The sequence below is a fragment of the Pholcus phalangioides genome, unplaced genomic scaffold, assembly GCF_987345545.1.
Source record: "Pholcus phalangioides strain wild (caught in Gottingen) unplaced genomic scaffold, Ppha-v1.0 ptg000008l_1, whole genome shotgun sequence".
NCBI classification, from domain to species: Eukaryota; Metazoa; Arthropoda; class Arachnida; order Araneae; family Pholcidae; genus Pholcus; species Pholcus phalangioides.
In genome coordinates, this window is record NW_028301601.1 from 27,042,931 (window position 1) to 27,050,868 (window position 7,938).

The window sequence follows — 7,938 nt, forward strand, 5'->3', positions numbered from 1 at the left end:
AAAGTGGCCTACGGTGGAGCTCCGTAGGCCACTTTTTAAATTATTCATCAAAGCTACTGATTTATTTTTACTATTTAAAAATATTTATAATTATTTTTTTTTAATTTTACTGTTTTTTTTTATTTTCCTCGAGCGGCCGCGGAGCACCGGTTGGGAAACGTTGGCCTATGCAAATGCTTAAAAAATCCACATCACAAAAATCTACGTACAGTAGTTACATTTTTGTTATTTAAACACGTGCCTGTGGATATGTGTATATTAAGCAAAGAGGATTAAATAAAACTTTTATATTAAATACAAATATACAAATACAACGCCACAACAGGCAAAATTCTCAACGAGGTGGCTGAGAAAAAGGTGCCCATAACAAATATGGATTTCAAAAATACAGCAACCCAATTAAAAACACAATCACAAAAATTATAAACAATATATAAAAGTTATAAACAATATATAAAAATTTCTTGGTACCAGGCATTGTTTATCGTACTCGCTTCGGCAGTACATACACTAAAATTGGAACGATACAGAGGCACTGTTTATCAGTTTTTTGTGTTGCAAATACGTAGATACACAGCAGATATACACTGTTTCATATCATGTGGGAGGCTTCACACTCCAACTTGTTCGCATATGGCGTTTAATACGCGTCACTGATTGAAACTCTAAGCCCATACTGTATCTGCAACTGCTCAGAAAAGCTTCTCAACATAGCTGTCGACAAAAAAGCCCCCTTATCAGCGGTGCCGGACATTCACAACTAAGTATGTGTGGTTCTTTCATTATAAGCCATAACTTTTGGCCATAAAAGCCCGAACCTTAGCCCGAACACCCTGTAATTTAAATCTCTTTGGCTCGTTGCAGTTGAAGCTAAAGAGGGGTTAGCAGTAAAAAAAAAGGAATATATAAAACATCATAATGTCGCAAAAATTGGTCTTGAAGGACAAGGTAAACGGCAATGAAATAGATGTGAAAAAAATAGCATCTTTACTTAATTGAACAAAAAGCCAACTTTGTCGATGGGGTTAGAAAAGTTAGAGCTGATGTTCTGAAATGGAAATAAATTATTTTGGCTTGTTTGCTTAAGGCAAGAGTTCTTAAACAGAGGTCCACGTAACACTTGCGGGGGGGGGGGGGGAATTACTTGAATGAGAAAATAATTCGTTTTTTTATACGGCTATATATAACTGAATATTATTGTGATTCGGTGACCTACATTTCATTTGAACGGGGGTTCCGTATGGGGTGGCACAAAGTTTTCATGGAACACAAAAACCTGCAAATATCAAAAGAGGATGACCTTCCAGCTTTTAAATTAAAAACGTTTCTCATCCATTCAATGAAAAAGACTACTTAGCTGGCTGGAAGTTATTCATCATGAAAAGCTAGCTGAGCCATAGGTATAGCCGCAGGCAACATTTACATTCATGGTACCTGTTATGATGAAACTTCGGATGAATGCCCGGTTGGGCATGTGGATTTTCGGGAGATTTGTCTCAGCCCTGCTACAGATTTTATCGCACCATACAGAAAAATTTTGGCGTTTTTTATACAGTTTTACAATATTTTACTATCCAGGACCTCCGTTCTCATCCATGAGTGAGAAATTTTCTACTTATTGGATTTATTTAAAATAAAATTTCTAGAAAACAAAAATTTTGACAGTAAGATCAATCTTTAATCCCTAGTCCAAAGTTCAGAGAGCTTCCTTCCCTCTTGTCTGATGGGGGTTCTGTGCAGAGCCGTCTCAACATCATGGGATCCCCGGTGCAATGTCATGTTCTGGGGCTTAGTACATAGCTAGGAGTAACAGCTTATATATTTGCATGCTTACACTCGAGCATCATGGAACTAGATCGCAACATGTAGGCCCCGCTACGGACATATGGTCCCTAGAGTATGGCCAGACGAACTCATGACGACCTTGGTTTTATGGACAGCTATGCTGGATTCTGAAAGAAATAGTCGTTTTCCAACCATATTCCGCTTAAAAGTTCCCATGAACAAACTGTCACGGGCACATTTTTGATGTTTAAGCCGACTACCACTTTTTTTTTGGAGACTATAGATAAAGGCTAGACCATATCTATTTCCCGACATGCCCGGGGCATGTAAAATTTTCAATCCAGCATTTATTTGTTTTCCGAACACATTCCTAAAGCAGGAATGTAAAAAAAAATCTGATTATTTTCAATTCCTTTAATTCAAGAAGTTTAATAAACTTTCGTTTTTTTTTTAAATTTTTTCATCGATGATAATGCAAGTGTTATTACATACGTGCGTGAAATCCCAATGAAGCAGAGGCAGACATCACATCTTCATCTGTGAATGAGGCTGGGCAGACATCTTCCCTTTCGGATGAAAGGATCTTCAGCTCAGCTGTGAATGGAGTGGAAACAGACACCTTTAGCTGCCAATAAATCGGTGGTAGACATTTTTAACTGTGAATGCAACGGAGGTGAGCATCTTCAGCTTCGAAGAAGACCATGAAGGGGAAGGGGAAGGGGTCCCGTATTTCATGCGACAGTTTTGTACATGGTATTATAGCATGTACAGTACAGTTAAATTAATAATCATCACTTATTCGAGCGGTAATTTTGTATGCGAATGTGGCAATGATGCGATTTCAAGATTTAAATGTATTATTTATATACATGGTTCATGGGAATACGCGAGGATCACTTTGTAAAAAAAAAGAATTACTAAAATAAAGTAGGTAATCTCACATCACATTTGACCCCGTTTACAAAAATTACATTTTCTTGCGTTGCAAATTTCTCAACCCGTAACATTCATACAGTGTCCCACAATCCACTGACGGTTTTCAAAATGGGATAGCAAAAAAAAAAAAAAAAAAGGTGACAGATATTAGTCATTTTTGCGGAATATAAATGTGCGAAGTCAGCAATTTCAACTACGTCATTCATGTTGCAAGGGGAATGTATAGTTAGTAAAACAAAAGAAAAAACTTTTTATACGAACACCCTGTGCTCAGAAATCCAAGTAGAAAATTGTTGCCCTAACCTGATGCAAAAAAAAAAAAAAAAAAAAAAAATCCACGTTTCCAAGTGCAATATTCGCCGAGATATTTGAATTTAAAAATCGGAGGAAAGTTGGTAAAGGACACAGAAACAACCAACGGGCAATGCTTATTTCCCAACTTTTCTTCAGTTTTTGAATTAAAATATCTCTGCGAGTATTGCACTTGGAAATGTGAATTTTTTTTTGTGGGCATGAGGAGAGACAGAGAAATATATTTTTAATTGGGTTTCTGGGTACAAGGTGCCGTTGAGACAGAGCGGTGGGGCATGTTTTGGATAGAAGGAGAAAGGCACAGGGTGTCTGTATGCTGTATGAAATGTTAATTCTTTTATTTTAATAACTGTACATCCCCCTTGCAACATGAATAATGTATCTGCAATTCCTGACTTTACACATTTATATTCCACAAGAATGACTTAGATATCAGTCACCGTTTTCTTGCTATCCCATTTTAAAAAGTCGATTACGGGACACTAAGTTTCATCCGAATGTTCCATCAAAACAGGTGCCACGAAATGTCAAACTGCCGTCAGTTTAATTGTACTGGTAATTAACGGTTATAAGATTTCAATTGGTACTTATCCAATTATTGATCCATATATTTATCCAAATTATCGGTACGAAATATCATTACGACTCAACTAATATTATTTCATCCTTGTATTCAATGAACCTAGAGAAATACTGCTACTTGTTCCATTAAATCTAGTAATCGAATTAATGAATGATTTTATATATTTGAGCATCTTCCATCAACCTACCCGCAATTCATAGAATCGAGCAATCAATAAAGGATACCCGTTCATTTCCCTTCATCTTTTACAGAAAAAAGAAGAGAAATCAAATCTGTACTCAAACAGAATACTAATCTTAATAAACCATGACATTCTGTTGGTAAATACTTTCCGCTAATGATCTCTGTCGCGAGACATTCATTGCTGGTGTAGAATAGAAATTGGCTCCCCGTGTCATTGGCTCCCATTGGCTCTCAAGGTCTCGCAGAGAAGGTCAAAGTCCAGTCCGAAAGAAAGCTCTTAAGGTCTTTTCTCTTCTATCCCATGCCCTTGACCATTTTGGTACCTGTGTTATGCATTTCTTGGCGTAGTTCTTTAACCTCCTACTGTTTTTTTTGTTCGCCCTCGGGGTTGGGCGTTGAAATATTGCTTTGAATACTGAGACCCTGGTGATTTGAATGCTCAGTATATTTTAACATGTGCAAACACCTTCTCGTTCAGGGATAAAACCTTTTTGTAACTAAATATTCGATTCCCGAGTGAAAAGTGTTGAAACAGTGATCGTGATTGTATTCATAATTGATGAATTTCATATTCATGCCAATGCCATCCCATAATTGGGGTTATTTTAATCAATATTTCTGAAAATTGTCAATTTTTCTAGTGTTGCTTAGAGGTTTTTCATGGAAGTAATAAGCTTTTTATAGAGTCCCCGTGTGTGCCCCCAAAACCCAATTATAAAATTGTTGCCGTGTCTCTCTTGATTCCAACAAACATTATTCGCCGAGATATTCGAATTCGAAAAACGGGAGAAAGTGGGAAAAATGCAGCTCTAGATGTGGAAACACCGTTTTATCAACATTTTACGGTGCTTTCCCCCCTCCCCCCACCGAATTTCCTCCGTTTTACGAATACGAATATCTCAGTGAATATTGCGCTTAGAAACGTGGAATATTTTTTGTTGGCATCAAGAGAGGCAGGGCAACCTGCAGGGCTTTTTAATTGGGTTGAATTGATCCTCACGAGAACTATATAGAAAAAAAAATTAATTTTTCTATTGTAATAAGTATACATAATAAGAATGACATATCTGAGTACTACACGTTATTTGTATATATATATAGATAAATTTTTCCCCTTTTTTTTTCTTTCAAACCGAGCACAACTCCGGTCTATCGCCATGGTCAATTTACTACCGACTGAGTTGTGCCGGAAGTGTGTGAGCGTGTGTACCTTACAGTATGAGTGATATGTAGTTTTGAGTGTGAATTTTTTTTAGTTCTACCATCTACGTTTCAAATTTTGAATGAAGTGTGGTGGTTGAATATTTGTGCAGTTGTGGGCTCGTTGCTCTCTGTGACGAGGCTTTTTAACGGGCAGATCAGCTCGCTTTCGTGTTTTGAATGTGGAACCACGGGAAACCAACTTCACCCGATTTCCATTGTGGTGGCGGTGAGGTTGGAGCCCTGTCCTTGCATAGATATAACTGGTAACTATATATGTGCATACTTACCAATCGCCTTTGAAAGTGTTATAAATGGATCATTTTCATGGGGATTATTCATAATACCCAAGTAAAGTAGGTAAATTTGATAAATAGCTGAAATACGGTAGTGTAATTGGTAAATTTTATGAATATGAAAAAAAAAAAAATTCAAATGAGTCCGTAACCCTGGTTACAACGTGGGGGAGGGACAATTCTATCGTTAGTGGGAACAATTCGAGAATGGGTTACTAACAGAGAATGTTAAAAAGATTGCTACCGCACGGAGTCCCACATTCAGGGGTTAGCGCACCAACCTCTCGGTGAGTATAAAATAAAGGGCTGCGCACACCGTTCGGAATCGAATATAAATTTTAGGTCCCGGTCAAATTAGCCCTCGTGCTCGTGGTGTGACAAAAAACTATCATGATCACCAGAGAATGATTTTCATTTCTTATGGTTTTTACTATCAAATCATTTTTTAAATATGTTTAAGCATTTCCTTTTAGTGGCGCATTTTTCAGTTTTCGGACGCATCAGTTTTTTCAAACACTTTTTTTTTTTCCCTCTTCAAAAACGTGTTTTGGAACTTCATTTGTTGTCTTTTAGGGGATCAGTTTGAATGACTTTCTCTTCCCGCTCGTTATTTCACCTGCCCTTTCATACACTTTCGTGGATACCAAGTTCTACGGATGCCTCATACCAGAGGCCTCCAACACATTATCCGCAGGTTACATGGGGATTTCGAATCTTTTTGCAGTGGCCCGTCTACGAAAAAAGCTTACAGTTACAGAAATGCAGTGCGGTATCACTTACGATATCGGCATGCGTTTTAACATTAACTGTGCAAGCAACGGGTTTTCAAGTGTATATGGATGTCCTCTTTTTTGCACTCGTTATATTAAAGATTGAAATAAAATAGGTTTACAAGAAACAAACAGGAAAGATATACAATACAGTAGAATCTCTCGATTACGGACACTCATTTGACGAAATTCAAAAATTTTGTCCGCTAATGGGGAGGTGCGTTATACAGTGGAACGTGGAGCCCCTCGTTTTTGTACGACTTTCACATTTATACGACGTGTGACTTCGGCCGCAATCGGTTACAACATATTTTAACGTTAAAATGTATATATCAGCATATGTAAAGATAACCACTGTTGTGCCGGTGGTTATGCATAATCACCAATCGTCTCAATATATATAAAGAACGTTTGATTAAACTTCACTATATTTATCACTTTTACCGGCGATTATGCATAATTCCCAAATAAAGTTGGAAAGTCTGAAAATTACGGAAAAATTTATACCCTTTGTTCTTTCTCTTCATTGAACTAATTAATTATTTTAACCCGTACATGATACGTGCACTACACATAATTTGCAATAAAAACTAAATTAAAATGAGTGCGAAGAAGATAAGAATGATGACATATTATCGGTGTTGTAATGCTGGCTTTCTTCACAAGTATCAATAAACGAAGCCAACATTACTGTTCGAACTCACCATCCTGGACCATAGTTATGTTCGATTAATTGGGTAATTAATTGATGATTTGTCATATTTACCAACACGAGCTTGGGATAAAAGATAATCTTAGTTGAATATGATAAATTTCTGGTTTATGACCGAAAATTGTTTGGAAAAAAATTACAGTTTGTCTGATTTTACTGTTCGCTAACGAGAGTGTCCGCAAAATGTCGGAGTGAAATTAATTACATTGAAGTGTCCGTTAGGGGGAAATTCCACTGTACTGCTGTACTTCATAAAAATGTACATGTTATAATACGTTTTTAGTGAGAGGTTCTCATTTTTTTGTAACAAAGAAGAAAAAGTAATTTGACAATTCACTTTATGTAAAATTTTCAACCACCGATATGCTAAAGAAGAACCTCTTTAAGGCCGGGATTACACTCTAAAAGTTTTGCAAAAGTTCTTTGATAAAACATGAAAAATTCAACCAATAAGATCACGGGTTGCATTTGCTCGAATGCACCCGATGCGCTTCTTGGTTGAATTTTTCAAGTTTTATAAAAGATCTTTTATCGTGTAATCCCGGCTTAAAAATAGAAATTTATGCTGTTTTCTAATATTTCGAAACAAACGCGTGTAGCTCGTTGATACGGCTTCTAATTTTACCATTTTTTGCTTTGATTATTGTTGAAAAAATATTTTTCATTTGAGATTATTTTTTAAAAATCATTTAACGCCTCTTTTAAACACAAAAAAAAAGAAAGAAAAAATAATACTTATGTGAATGTAAATAATTTTCTCTGGGTCTCTAGTAAAGGTACAGGGAAATTTTGAGAGGATATATTTAAAGCAGTAGTTCCCACCCTAGGGCCCCATATGTTCCTCCTTGCGGTCCAAGGATATTCAAGGGGGAGGGGGATGACCACGGGTGGAAATCGGGCAAAAAGGGGAAACTCACGATGGGTAGTAAAGGGAGCCACAGAGCACTGTGAAAAAAAAAATTCTGCTGTTAAAAAATGAGCTAAAGCTAGCAATAAGTATGCAGGAAAAAAAAAAGCAACTTCTTTTTTAGAATCAAGCAGAGCTGCCCGTAGAATTTGGACCGTTTCAACACATAGGGGGGCCCATCCGGGACCATCATGCCCCGTAGAAGCTACATGATTAAATCTGGTACTACAATTTTCGTGAGTAAATAAGCATAT